The 20,410-nt window shown below is 42.2% G+C and overlaps 1 long non-coding RNA gene and 1 pseudogene across 1 annotated transcript; one reads left to right on the plus strand and one right to left on the minus strand.

The window, feature by feature from the left end:
- Positions 1-1,817: 1,817 nt before the first annotated feature.
- On the plus strand, positions 1,818-4,658 carry LOC131225182 (uncharacterized). The gene is made up of 4 exons (XR_009161231.1): positions 1,818-1,878; positions 2,248-2,341; positions 4,105-4,153; positions 4,243-4,658. It is a non-coding gene; the product is annotated as an uncharacterized LOC131225182 (long non-coding RNA).
- A 6,245-nt stretch (positions 4,659-10,903) lies between these two features.
- LOC131225993 (glycerol-3-phosphate acyltransferase 1-like) lies at positions 10,904-15,234 on the minus strand (annotated as a pseudogene).
- Between the last annotated feature and the right edge of the window lie 5,176 nt (positions 15,235-20,410).

A 20,410-nucleotide genomic window follows, 5' to 3' on the forward strand; every position in this document is an offset into this window, starting at 1 on the left:
ACCGCATGGAAACTCATATACGTTGAGACGTATGTGTTCGTTCCCTTTGTTTGACAGGTTTAAATGCGATGAAATGTAAGGTCCTGATGTGAAGCATAATTGTGTCCTGATGCGTCCATTTGCTCAAGTGATGCCCATGTTGAGGCGATCCAGACCGTTGATATGATTCGGCCCACCTTGGATAGAGGACAACCACAAGGATTTAAAGATTTCGACCATTACACTGTTTCTGCCCAAAGAGTTCAATTTTAGGCCTTGATCAAATGGTAGGAATCATCTAAATTCGTAAAGTATTTAGGTATCATCCATCTATTATGGTTTCTTCGGAAGAACGGTCAGGGTATAGCTCTGGGGAGGGGCACGTAATAGCGAGAACTAACTTATGAATGACAATGGAGTATGAATCACCCACAAATTTTCTAGAGGCCGTAACAAAAATCTATGTTGGGCCAGTTGGATGCGTGCCACATCCACTCCGTCCATCATTTCGTGCAGCGCACATATTAGGATGTAAGTGTAAGTATTCTATAAGGTAGGCTTTATTGCTCAATGGTCTGAATTGTCTAAGTGTTGGATGGTGTGATAGAGAGTACCGGTCGAACCCATTCAATTGTGATACATGCAAAATCGTACAATGGGTGGTGTACTACAACTGTGATACACACACAATGTTATAGTTGAACGGGATTATTAAATCCGCGTTGAGCCTTACTTATATCCTAAGTACAGAATTCTCCTTTAAGGATAGAAAAACCACAGCATCAAGCTTACAAACGTAGCACGCTCTCTAGTTCATCTAATCTTCATACTCAATGTATAGCAAAGTCCTTTACAATTCTACCTAAAGATTACAACAACGTCAAAAAAGATTTAGCTACTTTAAAACTCAAGTGGGCTAGGCTATACAAAAAGTGAGGATGAGTACAACTATTAATGAAAACAATCAACAACCACCCAAGACACCACAAAATTCACATCGAAGGCTGGATTAATTTGATTTTTGGGTCGTCAGATTTTTACGAGGAGGCAACTTTTTAAACCGTTAAATGCTAGGAATCATGACCGGCCCACATGCAATCCTTGTAGAATAATGTTATTCTACTGGACTTTAGGCATAGTCTTTTTGTGTGATATATCAGTACAAGAAAGTAGGCCTTTAGCCTCAATTTTTTAGCCTCGGTTCAAAAAAAGGAGGTTAAATGTGCTTTTTAGCCTAGGTTGTAAAGGAAATGAGGCTAAAAGTTCATTTTTTGTCTCGGTTGGTGAGAAATTGTGGCCAAAAGTTTATCCTTTTGCCTCTGTTGGTGAGAAATTGAGGTCAAAAGTTTGTCCTTTTACCTCGGTTGGTGAACAATTGAGGCCAAAAGCCTTCCCTTTTGCCTCTGTTGGTAAAGCAATTGAGGCCAAAAGTTTTCCTTTTTGCCTAGGTTGGTGAGAAACTGAGGTCAAAAGTCTACTCTTTTGTCTCGGTTGATGAGAAACTGAGGCTAAATGTTTGCCCCTTTGCTTCGATTGGTGAGCAACTGAGGCCAAAAGTCTGCCCTTTTGCCTCAGTTGGTGAGCAACCAAGGCTAAAAGTTTGTCCTTTTGTGTCGGTTGGTGAGCAACTGAGGCCAAAAGTCTGCCCTTTTGCCTCAGTTAGTGAGAAATTAAGGCTAAATGTTTGCCCTTTTGCCTCGGTTGGTGAGTAATTGAGGCCAAAAGTCTACCCTTTTGCCTCGGTTGGTGAGCAACTAAGGCTAAAAGTCTGCCCTTTTACCTCGGTTGGTGAGCAACTGAAGCCAAAAGTCTGCCCTTTTGCTTTAGTAAGCAATTGAGGCTATTGTATTTCTGCATAGCTCTTACAAAACCAAGGAATGGGTGTGGCCATTACTTGAGGTAAAAGTTAAACACTGCTATGAATTTTCTCATCTCTTTGCTATTATACAGAATTCACAACACCATAGACTAGAAATGAAATGCAATTGCAATTTGAGAGCTGCTTCCTTATATGATTACTAGGCAACACAATATCATTTGATAATTTCTATGGATTGAACTGAATGTTCACAATTTAGTTTAATTATGTATCCAAACAAGCTCTTGATCTTTTAATTGAGATAGTACTGCTCTATGAGTACCTATTGAGCAAAAGCTTAGATTTCTTCATCTTTGGTTTGTCTATATAACCATAAGAAACTTTCAATTCAAGCTTATGTTTGGAGTAGCATGACTAATGATTTGATACATTTGGATGGAAACATGAAGATGAAAAACGACGCAAGTTACTAGACTGGGAGAAGCACTTCAACATCATCTTAGGGATCGATGGACGCCTTCTGTATCTTCACCAAGATTTGAGGTTGATACTTGAGCCATTGCATTATAATTTCTACAAATAGCTTTAGATCAAGATCTAAATTAATGACAGTTTTTGTTTTATTTGTTGTATTTGATTTTTCGAAGTTTATTGATTTGATTTAATCTTTCCTCTCGGTTATTGTCATTGATTTTTTTTAGATACTAAATCCAAATCTTATTTTAGGTAATTCATTGAGAACTCAGAGGTTTGTCGGCTGGTTTCGAAGCTTCGGATTCAACTATAGTAATCATTTCAGGCAGTTTAATACAAAGTGAAAATTTTGTTCTCATTGAATTGGTTTGGTTTGGATTCGATTGAAAATTTTCTTGTTGCCTTTGAGTGATTTAAAGCTTTGGGTCAAGCGAATGTGTTTTTCAATATGACAAGAATCTTAATGCTTCTGGATTTGAATTATTTACTGGTTCTGTATTGCAAATCAAGTTGCACTTCTATTTTCATCAGAGCCACCATTAGAATAATATAATAATATCTAAATCCATACTTTTTTTTATGTTTCTTACAACGGGCTCTATTTACATGGTCCCTAGATCATGCACATAAAGCATTAATCTTCCTTTGATATTTGGCATAAATATCACTGATCTTGAAGATCCATCTGATGATGCAGCCTATCCAACATTCATCTGATCCATATGTTTTACTTCTGAATCCTCTGCATTGAACAAATGACATCAAATTAGGAAAAATTGTTGCTACCATGCACCCTATTTGCATCATCATAGCCATTATTACAAATATCACCATGATTTGGAAAATCTTGTGGTATTATTGAAAATCTAATTAAATGATGTTATTATGATAATATAGCTAGATTTTTATATATCAGTGGTATTTTTATTTTTTATTTTTTATTTTGTGATTTTGTTGTGAAATTATTGTGATGTTAACAGAAATTATTTAGAAGTAATATTATAATGAGATTCTTAGCAAGATTTTCCTGATAATATTGGTTGTTTGGTGGAAATCCTACGAACCACCAACATCTCGATCACAATGGTCCATGCATATCGTTGCCACACACACACATATGGTGGTGGACCTCCATGCAAATACTATCTACTCTTTGTTATAATTACTCAATTCAAATATAGAATTCCCCCCCCCCCCCCCCCAAAAAAAAAAAGAAGATTTATTATGAAAATCAGTGGCGGAAAATTAAGGATTTGGTTTGGCCACACAAACACTAATTGAAATAAGAAAAAGTGGTTGTTTTCATCTACAAATGAAGTTATTAAGAAAGCTCATCATTTTTTTTTTCTTTGATTGGGGTTGAATATTCTCTTTTGATCTACTTTGACCAGTTGGAAATTCAATCGCCCATCCTGCCATTCTCACTGTCTAGAAAGGCGGCAATCCTAGGACCGGAGAACCACACCGGCATCTCATTTTATCAAGTATCTCGTTTCTTTGTAGCTGCATTTCTTTTCAATTGTTGGAATGCCAATTGCTAGCATAAATCGAGATCCGTAGCTGTTCATCAGGTGGGCCACATGAAGGATGCGGTCCAACTAAAAAATCAGGCTAGTTTACATTTCAAGTAGGTTACATCGGCACGAAAAATGGACAGCTAAAAATGAATAAGAATCTGACATGTTTTGTTATACACATTGTATATAGGTTTTTCTGCTAGCATTTGTTTTTAAAGTAATATATTTATCATATATCAGTTTGGTATTCACTTAAATCAACAAAATTTTGTCTTCAGCAATTTTGTTATTATATGCTTTCTTATTGCAATACAGGTTGCTGCAACTCCCATGGCAATTTCACTAGTGAAATCTGCAAAGAAGGGTTCATACTTTTTGTGCTCATTTTATTTATTTTTCTGTTGATTTTTATTTTTGAGAATTAGTTAGAGCATTAAGTTTGGTGATTTTCAGGAAAGAGGCATCCAGAGGAGTCCTATTGAGAAGCAATTTGCTGCCAAAAAGCTGAAGAGAGAAGTAGATGAAACAGTCGAGAAGCAGAAGAGTGGCAAGAAGTCAAAAGCTTCTTTTGAGGTGACACCAAAGAAGAAGCCTGAAACCAGCAGTTCTGAGGATGTATCTTCGTTTGAGTAAGAAACAGAGGTTTGCTCGATTGAAGCAGATTGTGTTTTCCTTTATGCCAAAGTAGATGTTCTATGCTTGGGGGCTTTTTGATGAGGGAAAGAAAATGTTCAGTAGTATTTTTCTCTCACTATTGGGTTTGCCCTGCAAATACAATAACTTAGCAACAACTTGTGATTTTGTGGTTTGTGGCATGAAACAGACATTGTATTTGATTGAATGAATGAATGACTGACTATATACAGATTTATGAATGGGTTAAAATAAATGATTTAGCCTCAGTTGTTGAAAACTGAGGTTAAAAAGTGAATTTAGTCTCAGTTGATGCCAACAAAGGCTAAATCTATCTTTGGTCTCAGTTTTGTCTCAGTTACCTAAACAGAGACTACCAATCCCATGGCTAAAGGCTTTATCTTCGGTTGTTGAGAACCGAGGTTAAACGGAGACTACAACTCCCGTGGCTAAAGGCTTTAGCCTCGGTCAATTGGAGGCAACTTAGGCTAAATTTGGATTTAGTCTCGCTTGGAAACAATGGATGCTAAAAATAGATTTAGCTTCACTTGAAGAACCGAGGCTATAAAAGTTATTTTAGTCTCAGTTGTTAAAACTGAGGCTAGAGCCTTTAGCCACGGGGGTTTCAACCTCAGTTTGGATAACTGAGGCAAAACTAAGGCTAAAGGCTTTAGCCTCAGTTTTTAACCTTTTTAGCCACAGTTTTGAACCGATGCTACAGCCCCCTTTCTTATAGTGTATATTATTTTTCCTCAAGTGAGCCAGACTATCAGGAGAAGCGTAAATGGTTACAGCTGCTAATGAAAACTGTAACAACCCGTCCAGTCGGTACAGTGTCCTGGGGCGTCCATGTCGGATTTTTCGCAAGACTGAGCGTTTAAAACGTTCGTGGTGGGGGTGCCATGAGCTAATTAATCTAGGATTAGCTCATTTGAATATACCGGACAAGCCATGGCAAGACCAAGTGTGAGCCGCCAAGCCGGATGACTATTTACACTGAGCTACAGTCCGTCCGGGCTGTACCGCGACGCCGGAAGGTCAGAAAAATCTAGAAATTTAGGGGATTATAGGGCTCACTGGGCTTGTAGACCATCGCGGACCGCGGGCCCAGCAGGCACTCAGAAGTGGGATCTGGCACTGACTTAATGCACCTCACCCACACCAGGACCAAAATCTGGCGCTTGCGAATGAAATCGAGATTCCAGGCTATCCAACCATTGGATCTCTTCCATATTTATGGTGAAGGTCTAATGGATTTTCCTACGCACGTCCACTAACTCTGAGACCCGATCGTGGGTCGGTGACCGTCAATCACAAATCGGACTCCTACGACCAAACCCCAGGTCCGATCGTCCCCAAATTTTGCATGGCCCTTCATCGGGCCATGAAGCATCCAACTTAGAAATTTCATGGCCAGGGGACCACCAGAACCTCTCTAATCACCAGAATGGGCCCCACAGGGCAGTTTAAAGATCAGGACCTTTGACTCAAACCCCACTTTCGTCTATCCATTTATTCCTAAATTTTACACAGGCCCCAATCAGGCCATAAGGCACCTACCCACCAAATTTGGTGACCAAAGGAGCATTAGGGCCACACCAACCCCAAAAATGTCCCCTAGTAGGCTAATTTGGAAATTTGAGGGAACTTAAGGCCAAAAGGCCCAAGTCTAGGGAATAAACCCTATCCCTCATAAATCCCTTTCCCATTTGCTACAACCACCAAGAGAGAAGGTGAGTGAAGGAGAGTAAAGAGGAGAAAGAGAGAAGAAAGAAATTTGAGGGACCCTAGATCAAGGTGGGGCCCCAAGAAAAGCCAACCCTTCCAACTCGTTGCCTCTCTTGCAAAGAGAAACTCCTCTCCTTATCTTCCACAACCGTCCGTGGGTTGCCTAGGTGAGGTTTTCACCCATCCTTCTTGAAATCCATGTACCAAGGTGGGTTTGGTTTGGAATTCTAACATGCAATAGATTGGTTTAGGGATTCCGACAGATCGACCCGAAAGCCCTCTTTCCTAGGGCGTTTCCGCATCTCTAATGAACCATAGGTGCGGACTATTATTCCTAGGTAGTCTAGCACCAATTTCATTATGAGATTAATGATTTTGATTTCTTGGTTGAAGTATTTAGAGAATATAGAGAAGGACCTAGGATTTTATGCTTATTGGAGTGGTGTGGAATTATATGATTTATTGGATTTCCTCACATGATTTTTGTTCTCGTTTCTTACATGACTTGTTGTAAAATTTGTTGATTACTTGTTGATGTCTTGTCGGATTGCTTTTATGATGTTGCCCTATAGCATGCATGCCTTGGTTATTTCGGGTGCACATTTTGTTTTCCATGAGTTGTGGGAAGTGAGCAACTTCCTCACTAATACACACAACATACATGCACCATTACTCATAAATCGTGATATCTTGCTTAGTAGATAAATCTGAATTATATGTTTGTGTGTGAGAATGTGAAGATGATTATGCTAGTTGATAACCCTGTCCGTTGATATGTTGTGGACCGCCATTCGAATCCTAGGGTTGGTCAAGAAAACAAGGAAAGTTGAGGCGGTCCCGTTGGTAGGACCGCCTTGAGGCTAAACCTGCAAATTTGGGTGAGTGCGTGTGGGCGACAGTAGTTGGACTACATGGGTTGCTTGCACCCGATGTCGTACCGCCATGTACTTGCCTGGACTCGCACGGTCTGGCCTACTGTCTGACCAACCATGATTGTTAACCCTGTTTGTTCACATCTGTATGGAACCTACGACACCCTGTAACCGTGGTAGCCCATCAATAACCCACTGGAAAATGGTCCACAGCCTCGTAAGCCGGGCATGGTGGAATGGGACACTGTGTTCGAGCTGTCGGCCTACGCTAGGGTGACGCGCCTCTCCGTAGTGACCGTGAGCAACCCCACATTCAGCACCCCCATGTGCTTGAAGTCGGGGATGGGGAAAACCCGACGGGGTCAAGGATCGCGGGGTCTCGGCCTCACGCATTGGGGGGTCTTGGCCTCGTAACTTGTTTAGGGCATATGATATGTGGGGTGTATCGGATTCCCAAACCTGCTGGATGAATGGATTAATTAATAACTCTGCTAACACGATCGCATCGCATCGCACTAGTTAGGATAGCGACTTGGCAGTCGAGGTCGCACAGAGGGAGTGTTGGCATTGGCGATCGTTAGATGTCGTCGCACGAGGGAGCGTTGTTGTGAGGGCATGCATCATATCATGCTGCATACATGCGCATTAATAAGATTACTTAGATGTATGCGATTGTATGCTTTTATTAAGACCATATTAAAATTGATGCATATGATAACTTGAGATTAATAGCCCCCACTGAGTTGATCACTCACTCCCACTCTGGGACGGTGTTTCAAAACACCAACCAGATCCTTTCATAGATGTAGGTGACTTGGGTTTGGAGGAGCCTGGTGAGGCGAGCTTGGACGAGGAGGACGAGCTATCGTACTTCCAGCTGATGGAGGGTTCTCCGCCTGCTTGATCGGCGGGATTGGGATGGCCGGGCGTTGGGCTCGGCCTCATTCTTTTGGATCTTAGTATTCTGTTGTAGTTGATTGGGCAACGCCTTGTGCGACCCATTTATGTTTGGACTTGTATATATATATATATATATATATATATATATATATATATATATATGACAGCTCTCTTTCATTTCAGCAGTCTTGCGTGTTCATGATTCATGTTCAAGGAGTTTCCGGCTACGCTACTCAAACAGATTTAATGCACATTAATGGAAACCTGATAATAGTGACTCCCGGGAACTCGGGAGTTGAGCGGATGCGCGACCCCCAATTTTCAGGGCGTTACAAAAACTATCACCACCATTCAAAAACTACTATATTCGTGTGGTGGTCCATGTGATGAGCTGCATTAGCTGTCAAGCTTTTACAATGTAGCAACCCTTCTAAATAGGTGAAATGCCACACACCATGACAGGTCCACACGCAATCCTTTGTAGGATGGATTTTTAGGACATTCCATGTCCTTAAGTAGGGGGAGAAGTGGAGATGAATACAGTAGTTAATAAAAACAATCACAACCATCCAAAAACTACCAAATGCATGTGGTGGTCCATGTGATGGCTATTAGTTGTCAAGCTTTGATGGTGAAGCAACCCTTTCGAACAAGTTAAAGTCCATGCACCATTATATATAAAGAAAAACTACTAAATTCACGTGGTGGTCCATGTAATGGCTGCATTAGTTGTCAAGCTTTCATGGTGAGTTGATCCTTCTGAAGAGGTTAAATGCTCTGCATCATGATGGGGGCTCTCACGCAATCTGTGTAAAATAATGTCATTTTATAACACTCGGGGTAAACACGAGACCTCTCGCTCTTATATCACTTTGATGCAGGACAATTAACTACTTGCTCTAAAAGTTTGAATTGACAGAGCATGGCGAATTAATCCCTTTATCTCATAACCCAGGCTCCACATCTCATGAGTTAACATCAGTCGAACCTCCCATTGTTTGCCCCACATCATATGGGTACCACCTTACACGAGCCACCCGCCTCACATGGGTTGCCCACCCCGAGTATGTCCCGCATCCCACCGGCTACCTCACTCGAGCCTATGTGAAAATGAAAAATGCGCCTACATTACATTACATATATTTGGATGATACTATTGGAGAAGTGGAGATGGGTACTGTTGCTAATGAAAACAATATCAACCATCCAAAAACTATCAAATTCATGTGGTGGTCCATACGATGGTCAGTTGTCAAGCTTTTATGATGAGGTGACCCTTTCAAATAAGTTAAATGCCACGTACTATGACAACCCACATGCAATCCCTGTAGAGTAACTGTAGGATGTCAAATAAGTTAAATGCCACGTACCATGACAGCCCACATGCAATCCTTGTAGAGTAACTGTAGGATATTCTACAGGACATGGAGAGGTATAGGCATTGGTGTGTCATATATGATTTTTAGGACGTTCTCATGACCTAAAAGGGACCCACCAAATACAAGGCATGGATGTCTGATGCGCCCCCACACGCAACCCTTACAGAGTAATACGCCACCAAACCTTTTAAATGACACATTGGCTGAATCTATTGCCGATCTGAACCATTGATTCATTCATATAACTAAGAACAAGTTTCACCCAGATCCATAGCTCAAATGGCAGACTGAGTGTTGATACCTCGTTTCAACACTTCGGGTCTTGGTATCGATCCCTAGCGGGGGTGGCTAGCATGGAGCGTGTGTACTGACATGGGCGTGTACTAACAAGCTAACCAAAAAAAAAAAAAAAAAACTAAGAACAAATCATGGTGTAAGAACTATGCATACCGACTGGATGATCCTAACCCATTGAATGAGGCCAATTTGTTACAATCATTTGTTGTTTACGAGCCATAAATCAAATAATCAATCAAAGCATTACTTTAGAATCGTAAGAAATATGAAGAGGGATTCATCTACTGGATGTCTTAGGATGATGATTGGACCTATCTTGTTTCTGCGATCAATCTTGTCTCTTCGTTTCATGCCATTAATTGGAAGCTTCAGATCTTCTGGTTGGCATGGCTTTTGAAGTATGGCTTGCTCTAGTTGCATGAAAGAACGAACGGTTAGTATTGACAATATATACATACGAGGAAAGGTTGAACCTCATGGGAAGCTTCCCATGAGTTTGAGCTGTGCAGGCCCACAAAAATGTGTGATGGACATCCACCCCATCAGTCAGATGCATTCTTCCATGGTGGGCCATATGCTTAAAATTCAGGTCAATCTATGACTTAGGTGGGCCATACCATAGACAACAGTTGAGAGTGGATATCCACCCATTGAAATTTTCTTGATTGTTTACATAGCTCACTAAATAAAATTTGTTTTAGAAATCTAGTCCATCATTATATGTATCCCACTTGTATAGAAAAATAGTACCATAAGGTCAAACTGTGTGAACCCTACCATGATGTGTGATGGACATCCACACCCTGCATCATCGTAGGTCCACTCTAGGTTAGAGAATATGCAAAAAAATAAATAAATAATCAACCATATCCAACACTCAAGTGGGCCATACCATATAAATCAATGTGAAAGAGTTTCGATACAAGGTCACGGGGTTCAAGTACCCACTGTGGTGTGTGGGTGTGTATGTCAAAAAATAAAAACAAAATAAAAAAATAAAAAAGATCATACTTCTATTTATCTAATTCTCCAAGTATGACAAGGGCCTAAATGTCTTCCCTCTCCCTCTAACCACATAAATTTTCTTTTTGGGTTGAAATGACCCACATTGTACCTACAATTGTGACCCCACATGATGAGCTAGCAGAGAGGCCAGGCCTTTAGACGAGGGCGCACATGGGTTCCTGCCCACGCACGGCCAGGTCAAGTCAAGACATTAAAAAAAAAGCTCCAAAAACATACCCCTCTCTCTCTCTCTCTCTCTCCAATCACATCATCTTTTTGCAATTCCTCTTTTATTTGTCATCAGCAGGAACGATCGATCCCTTCATTCCCAGCCAACAACAGATACTTCTCTTTCCTAGTCAGCTGAGTGCACTCAAATCCAAGAGCCCTACTAACTCCCCTTGCATAAAGTTAGCCACATCAATCCTGGAAAGCCCACCACACGTGGACTCTTTGGGAACCTTCTCAAGCAACTCAATAGCATAGCCAGCGGGTCGAGTCACTTGAGCCCGCCTGCCGTCGTGGTGTAGAACATGCTAACCTTCACATCCATTGCCACAGACAATCTCTCGTCACTCAATTCCGCAGACAAAGGACTGAACCTCAACAGGAAACACCACATGGCCTCCTTGCCTCGACATCATCTCCATTCTCTCTCTGTCTTCCTCTCTATCTCTAGTCAGCCTGATGGTTTTGATGGGTGACATAATGGCCTCTGAAATTCTACTTTGGCTCTAGGTAACTGCAGTAAGAGGCTTGTTTAGCGCAACAGAGACTAAGAGAGGGTCTAGGAGTATCATGTGGTTGCATACATAGAGAATGCCTCCTGGGTCTTCCTTGTTGGGGAGTGTTGGATTTGAAGTGGGGTGGGAAAGTTTGTCTCTTTTAACTGTGAGTCTCGTTCCAAAGAAGGGTAGGAGAGGGTTGCTAGTTTGTAATGGAGGGATAAGGCCACACTGGCTCTGAAGGTGCTTAGGAAGAATCCAAATTGGGGCCACGTGAATATTGTCATGCCCCAAAATCTGAGTACAGAGTGGGTACCCTTAGACCTGGGTTTCAGACAGCAACTTGTATACTAAGTGTACTTAATCACTTGAATACATTTACTTAGAGGCATTAATCCGATGTTATCAATATGGATTAATTGTAAATTCCATCCGGTATCATTTACATATATCACATACCATACACCAAAATACAACATCTATTCAATTCAACTACCTTAAACTTAACTAAAGACTTTCCTATTTGGATCTTAATCAAATTATAAATATCAAATAATTAATTCAATTACTAATAAAATCATGTCCAACACACATTCTGAAGAACAAAAAAATATCCTAAGAACATCAAATGCAGACTATAAGGATAATCATGACTAGTACAAAGTAGCAGCGTCTTCTGCTGTCAAGTAGGGCCATGTGTCTCGGGGTCCTTTTTTTGAATCAGCTATGCCTTCCTATTCTTGAGCCAATAGATTACCCTCAATCATATCTGTACAGTTTTACATCAATACAAAGTACGTTGGCCAAGCTTAGTAAGAAGTCTCGACATGCTTTTTCGCATCAAATTATAATAGAGTAACAATAATTATATACAATACAAGTTAAAAAAGAAATGCAATATTTTACACTCAACACTTAGCCACCCTACAACTTTGTTAGTTAGCATGAGCAATGAGGTTGTTAGGTTCGAGCACCTCAAAGATATATATGCCGACGACGATGACTTCAAAGAAGTATAGATTAGATGCCAAGAAGGTCACCCCAGTGACCTACATATTTAAGATGATTTCATTTTTTTAAAGGGAATCAATTGTGCATCCCCAAAAACTCGCTGAGGGAGTAGATTATCCAAGAGTTATATGGAGGTGGCCTTAGTAGATACCTTGGGCAGGACAAGACACGAGCTTTTGTTGAGGAATGGTACTACTGGCCATAGTTAGTATGTAACATAGGTAGAACGGTGTAACGTTGTCATGTTTGCCAGACCTCCAAGGGTTAGTCTAAGAATATGGGTCTCTACACTCCTTTAGCTGTACCTGACGGCCCTTGGGAGGACTTATATATGGACTTCGTGCTAAGTCTCTCACGAACATAATGTGGCATGGATTTAATATTCGTGGTGGTAGATCGTTTCTCAAAGATGACGCACTTTATCCTATGCAAGAAGACTCTTGATGTGATACACGTGACTAATCTATTCTTTATAGAGGTCATGCAGTTACACGGGGTTTCCAAGACCATTACTTCTGACCGTGACACAAAATTCATTAGCCACTTTTGGCAGACTTTGCAGAATCAGTTCGGTACACGACTTCAGTTTAACAGTGCCTAGCACCCATAGATCGATGGGTATATTGAAGTTGTGAATCGCACGTTAAGGAACCTTCTTGGATGTATTTCAGGTGAAAAATTGAAGCAGTGAGATTTAACAATGTCTAAAGTGGAGTTTGTATTCAACAACATGGTGAACCGCTTGATAGGGAAGTGCCCGTTCCAGATTGTTTACAGTCGAATGCCTCGCCACACACTTAACTTGGTCCCTTTGCCCAGGCTCCTAGGCATGAGCGTTGTAGTAAAAGATATGGTGGACAGGATCGTGGGCATTTATGTGGAGGTGCAAGCAAAGTTGTATGCTTTAAATGACAAGTACAGGGAGCAAGCTGACAAGCATCGACTACAAAAGGTGTTTGAGGTAGGTGACCAAGTTATGGTCCATCTATGCAAGGAGAGATTTTTAATCGAGACCTATAACAAGTTAAAGAATAAGAAGATTGGACTAGTGCTGCTCCTCCGAAAGATTAATTCTAACACCCCGGTGTAGCTGGCTATGGTCTGAGTGTGGGGTTGTCATCCGGGTCTTGTTGGGATCGGTCGGGCTTCGAAAATAATGCTCTAGTTGGTAGGGCATTGGGTAAGGTTAGTCCCACATCAGATAGATGTGTGCTTTGACCCTGAGCTACATGTGGAGCTCCCACCTTCCCTGTATGAGGTCTTTTGGGGGAAACCCTGAGAACAAAATCGTGCGAGCACGTGTGCGTGCCCAAAGCGGATAATATCGTATAGTGTCGGTGGGGTCGTTACAAATGGTATCAGAGCCGAGTGTGGCTTTGCCCTGAGGGTGGGGGATTCTAACACCCCAGTGAAGCCTGGATGTGATCCGAGCATGGGTTGTCATCCGGGTCCCGTTGGGATCGGTCGGGCTTTGAAAATAATGCTCCAGTTGGTAGGGCGTTGGGTAAGGTTAGTCCCACATCGGATGGATGGGTGCTTGACCCTGGGATATATGTGGAGCTCCCACCTTCCCTGTATGAGGCCTTTTGGGGGAAACCCTGAGAACAAAATCGTGTGGGCGCGTGTGCGTGCCCAAAGCGGATAATATCGTACAGTGTCGGTGGGGCCGTTACATCAATGACAACGCTTACGTTGTTGATATTCCGGATTACTTGGAAATCTCGCGTACTCGGTGGGGCCATTACATCAATGACAAGGCTTACGTTGTTGATATTCTGGATAACTTGGAAATCTCGCGTACTTTCAACGTCGCAGACCTGACCGAGTATCATGAACTGAAGCAGAACGAGAAGAGGACGAGTTTTTTTGAAGTGGAGGGGACTGATGTAGAGTGGGTCGCGGACAGTTTCATGGCCAAGATGGACCAGAGAAGGCCTGATTGGAGGCGGAAGTGATCCAGACCGTTAGAACCTTAAAACAGACATATCTCGCAAACCAGAATGAGTTATTTAATGTACCATATATGATTTTGCGTAGGAGAAGCTAGTTTAGCCAACCAACCCTGCTATATCGGGTTGCCCGGGTCGAATTTGCTATATTCCATTAGATTGACGGTCGAAAATCCATTTTATTTCTGTTTTTACTATTTATAATAAGTTTTAGTTCAATCATAACTTTTGATTATTTGAGCTTTAGGAGTTGTGTCCAACATGAAAAAGGGGTTAGAAAATTTAGGAGAACAATGTGGTTAGGCCAATTAGGACACTTACTATTTTTGACCGAAAACCAAGAAGTCTAGTGGAAATCATGAATGTCTATAAATAGTAAGTTTACTATTTATGATAAGTCACGATTTTAGGGAGTTTGAGTTGTAGTTTGATTTCGAACTTCTTCCTGGGGTTCGTATCACTATTTAAGGGATTGTAAACTTGTTATTATTATTGTTATCAATTAATTTATTTCTGATTTTATTAGAATTTATTTTTATTTTCTATCTCTCTTCGTGGATTCGAGGAATTTCTATGAGGAGTCCAAAGAAGCTACGTGTAACGCCCCGGTTTTCGAAAACCCGAGTACTCGACCTGTTCTTGAAAACCCGGTGTTAATTAGTGATCAAAATAGACAATTTATCAAAGTGCGATTTGTGGAAACAAGCGTAGCATAGATATATCCAAATGAATATTCAGGGCCACTTAGCTGGGCCATATACAAAATACCAAAAATATAATTGTTCAAAAAGTAACCATGAGAACTAAACTATTGGTTTAAACCGAAGTAGGCAGCCACCTCCTGTTGCAACTCTTCGTCATAGTACTCCTCCTCAGTGGTAGCAGGTTCTGAGTTCGCCTTGCGCTCTTCAATGCCTGGACCTGTCTCCTCTGTATAGTTGAACATTGATGAATGAGTGACTAGCTCAGTGTGATCTCCCCTCAAGATTACACACCGCTACCTTAGGCAAACAATAACATAAAAGATACGGGCATACAAAACATAGTAAATGCACTGTAGTAATATGCATGAATGCGTGTATGCAATTATCGCCTTGGGGATGTACATCCGTGCGGACATTGTGCTCGTCACTCATGCAATCATCGACCTGGGAATGTTGAACCAGTCGGACAAAAATACGTATATCACGTACGATAGCGATAGGCGCTGGTCTGTGCCATGTATGCATGATTAGCCAACCATTATTAGTCCGGTTGCAATCAACCATTTTTGGCAAACTCAAGGTCACTACGGGGGCTTTCGCCAGCGTAGGCCGATAGCTCGGGCATAGATCTCATACCACCATTCCCGGCTCATGAGGTTACCGCCTCAGGGGGTGTACAGGACTCATCAACACGTGGCTAGTCAATGTCCCATATAAGGGAGTAGATCCTCCACTTAGCCTTTGTGTTGGAGGCCTATATTTTCCACAATCAGTTTAGTTACACCCCAAGCATGGACTCTCTTTTAGGATATGAGTATAGAGAGTTTTTAACAATGTGCGACATGCAACAATACAAGTTCAGGAAGAATTTGACATGAATTGATAGGTTGAAATATAGCCATTTTGAGATACACACACACACACACACATATATATATATATATGTATATATATATAGCGGAACGCTCACCTGCGAACCAGTTTGTACGGACTACTTACGAACTTTTTCGAGAACTTATCACATTTGATGAGTCTCAAAAATTTGAACGATTCACATGAAGCAGAACCTCATGAAACCCCCTGGTACCAATTTTTACTTTGAACCAAAACTTCGGTGGGCCATAAAAATGCAAATAGTTTCTTCGCTTGATTTGAATTTCTCTTTGCTACGGCCCACCAGAATCTTAGATCAGGGTGAAAATTCACCCCTTGAGGTTTCATGGGATTCTGCATCTTATGGACCGTTCGGATTCGACACCCATGACACGTGTGCAAAGGTGCGTAGGTGAGCATGCCTCTATATATATATATATATATATATATATATATATATTTCCTACGACATTTGTCTAAACGAACAAGTCTTTTCATAAGTTCAATTCGTACTTTCCATAAGTCCATAAATTTCATGACATGTGTTAAAGCAAATAAATGAGCATACAACATTGGTTATTCAACGATTGACAATTCTAATTTTTCTAAAATAATAATCTATTCCCAGGATAATCGCGATTATTGTAAAGGGCTATCCTTAGCTTAATGAAGAGGTGGACAGCTTAAGGGGAAAGGATCATCACCTGCGTTGATATTTTCCTTTACTAGATCTAAATCCATGAATGCAGCTAGCGGCTCTGAGTGATGCACGCCGTTCCCTAGAGGTTAGTTGTGTTAGATAACTTTTTCCATAGGGTTTTTAGTGTAGGATGTTGAAAGGGTTAGGTGGGTCTAAGGTAACACCATATTGGGTGAGTCTTTAATCATGGTGCCCACCTTGGCTTACATGTTGCATTTCCACATTGTCCATCCATTTTGCCCACTCATCTCATGGCTTGGGACAACATGAAGTGGATTCAAATATCAGGTAGACCACATTACAGGGAAATGGTCACTGGATCCCATCATTAAAAACTTTCTGAGGCCCACCGTGGTGTATGGTATGGCCCACCTAATTAGAGTGTGGCCTACCCGAATTGAGCAGGGCCTGCTGTGGTTGGTGTGGCCCACTAGTCGTTTAAAAGTGAGGCCCACCAGCTGCAAATGTAGGGCTCATAAGTGCAGCGTGCAACCCACCCGTTTTCACAGGGTGCGGCCCACCTGCGTTTGGACAGGGCCTATGGCCCTAGTGATGGACGGTCCACCCGCACGGACAGGGCCCACGACCCATCTGCTCGGTACTGTGAGGCCTGCCTACAATGGGCAGGGCCCGGGCTCTGTGTAACACCCTGAAAATCGGGGGTCGTGCACACGCTCGACTCCCGAGTTCCCGGGGTCACTTGTAATCGGTTTTCATTAATATGCGATTAATCTATGTTTAAATGCGCAGCCTGGAGTTCCTGGAACATGAAGCACAAATGCACCTACAGACTGAAATGAAAGAGAACTAGCATACATATATATACACACATATACATGACCCAGAAAAATATAAAGGGTTACACATGGTGTCACCAAACAAAATCACAAAAGAATAATATGTCAAAAAGGAATAAAGCTGAGCCCTCTGCGCAGCGATCCAACGACCCATCTACTGATCCGACGGGGTCCTGCTCATCAACTGGAAGTAAGGAAACTCGTCCTCCTCCTCGAGGTTCGCATCGCCAGGCTCCATGAAATCTGTATCACCTGCATCTATGAACGGGTCTGGTTGGTGTTTTAAAACACCGTCCCAGAGTGGGAGTGAGTGATCAACTCAGTGGGTGCTATTAGCCTTAAGTCGCAACAAGCATCAATTATAATAAGAATTTAATGAAAAACAATCAATCATAAACATCTATCTAGTCTTGTTAATGTGCATGGATGCAGGATGATATGATGTATGCCCTCACCACAACGCTCCCTCGTGCGACAACATCTAACGATCGCCAATGCAACACTCCCTCAGTGCGACCTCGACTGCCGAGTCGCCAACCTAGCTAATGCCATGCAATGATGATGTTAACCAGGTTCTTAGTTAAGTCCATTCATCCAGCAGATTTGAGAATCTAATACACCCCACGTATCAAATGCCCTGAACTAGTTGCGAGGCCAAGACCCCCCAATGTGTGAGGCCGAGACCCCGCGATCCTTGACCCCGTCGGGTTTTTCCCATCCCCGACTTCAAGTACATGGGGGGTGCTGAATGTGGGGTCGCTCGCGGTCACTACGGGGAGGCGCGTCACCCCAGCGTAGGCCGACAGCTCGGACATAGTGTCCCATTCCACCATGCCCGGCTCACGAGACTGTGGATCAATATTCTATCCGGTATCGATGGGCTACAACGGTGGTGGGGTGTTCCAGTTTCCATACATGTGTGAGCAAATAAGGTTAACAAACTAGGTGGGTCAGCCAGTGGACTGAATCGCACGAGCTCTGGCAAGTATGTGGCGGAACGACATCGGGTACAAGCGACCCATGTAGCCTAACTACTGCCGCCCATACGTACTCGTCCAAACCCATAGGTTTAGCCTCAAGGTGGTCCTACCAACGGAACCACCTTCGCTCTCCTCATGTTCCTGACCAACCCAAGGGTAGGAATAGTGACTTATAACATGCTAACTACCAATGTAACATCAAACATATTCAACACCTTGATCTCATATTGCTCAACATACAATTCAAATTTTTCTACAAGTAAAATCATTAATATTATAAATAAAGTGTATGTGTGTGGTGTGGGTTATTGAGGAAGTTAACACTTCCTCCATGTTGAGAAATCATACACACAAGAGTAATGAAATCATATGAAATATGAAGCAACAACGTATAAAAATCAACACGGCATGAGCATATGATCATCCATACATCAAATCATGTGAGAAACATAAATGACATCATGATATGGAGAGTCAAAACATATAAATCCATATCATATCAACCAACATACAATTCATAGGATTTCCTAGGCTTTCAAAAATAACATCCAAGCAATCAAAATCATTAATCTCGTATTAAAATTGGTGCTAGGTCACCTAAGAGTAATAGTCCGCACCTATGGATCGTTGAGATCTTGAAAACGACCTAGGAATGAGGGCTTTTGGGGTCGGACGGCCGGATTCCCTAATACAACCATTTGCATGTTAGAAATTTATGAAATCCCTTCTCATCACAAGGGTTTTAAGGAAAAAAGGGGTGATGGGTCTTACCTAGACGATCAACGGGATGAATGGGCGGTTGTAGAGGAGGGATTCTTCTTGGAGAAGAGGTAGGGAGTTGTGGGGTTTGATTCTTTGGGCCCCACCTCGATCTAGGGTCCACCTTCACTCCCTTCTTCACTCTCCCTCTCTCTTTCTCCTCTTTCTCTTCTCCCTTTTCCCTCTTTCTCTCCTCTCTCCCTTTGTTCCCTAGGGCAAATTCGTATGAGAGAGGGGTGCCCCAAATGAGGCCCTTTTATAATGCCAGATTTTGTGACAATGGCCCCAAGTGTTGGGTTTTTACTATACTAGACCTATGAGAGGGTCTTTTTAAGCTCTAGGGCCCACTATGGGGTGTACAAGTCAATATACACCGTAGGATAATTAGCCCTAATGATGATCTATGTATGGATATGATCGGCCCGCCATTTGGATGCGCCGATTGACAGATATGATGAGAAGTCTGTTCAACGGTCATCGATGGTCGATCGGGGCCGCAGCTATACAGATATGAGCAGGGAAATATCCTCACTCTATGTGTGAAGTTTGGTCGCAAACCGATGGTCCAAAATCCTTAACTTTGCATAAGAGTGGACGACTCAATTCACTTAAGTTCCAACTCCTTCCTTTAAGGCATTTGCACTTCTCATGCACTTGACCTTCAGCTCAAGTTGACCGGTTCTGGATCGTACCCAGGTCCGATTCCCGCAATGGACGTCAAGCCCAATGAGACGGATATTATTCTATAGTTTTGGAACTAGTGGTCCATCAACGAGCGGTCTAGAGCTTGTTTGGATAATCGGGATAGTTCTGGTGGCCCTCTGACCATGAAATTTATAGGATAGGTGCTCCTTGGCCCGATGAAGGGCCATGCAAAATTTGGGAATGATCAGATATGGGGTTTGGTCGCACAGGTCTGATTTGCGATCAATGGTCACCGTGCCACGATCGGGACCCAGATTTTGTGGGCGGGTGTAGAAAAATACATTAGACCCTCATCGTAAATTATGAAGAAATCTGATGGCTGAAATGTCTCACATTTCAGTTTTTATTTACACGTGCCCGATTCTAATTTTGGCATTGGTGGGGCGCATCTGGCAAGTGCCAGATTACACTTCTGGGTGTCCACTGGGTCTGCGGTGGTCCCCAAGCACAGTGAGATCTATGCTCCCCTCAATTTTTATAATTTTCTGACCTTCCCATGTCGCGGTGTAGCCCGCACGGGCTGCTGCCAAGTGTAAATGACCATTTGGCTTGACGGCCCGCACTAGGTTCTATCAAGGCTCGTCTGGTCTATTCAATTGAGTTA

The sequence above is a fragment of the Magnolia sinica genome, chromosome 14 (genome assembly GCF_029962835.1).
Source record: "Magnolia sinica isolate HGM2019 chromosome 14, MsV1, whole genome shotgun sequence".
In the NCBI taxonomy this organism is placed as follows: domain Eukaryota; kingdom Viridiplantae; phylum Streptophyta; class Magnoliopsida; order Magnoliales; family Magnoliaceae; genus Magnolia; species Magnolia sinica.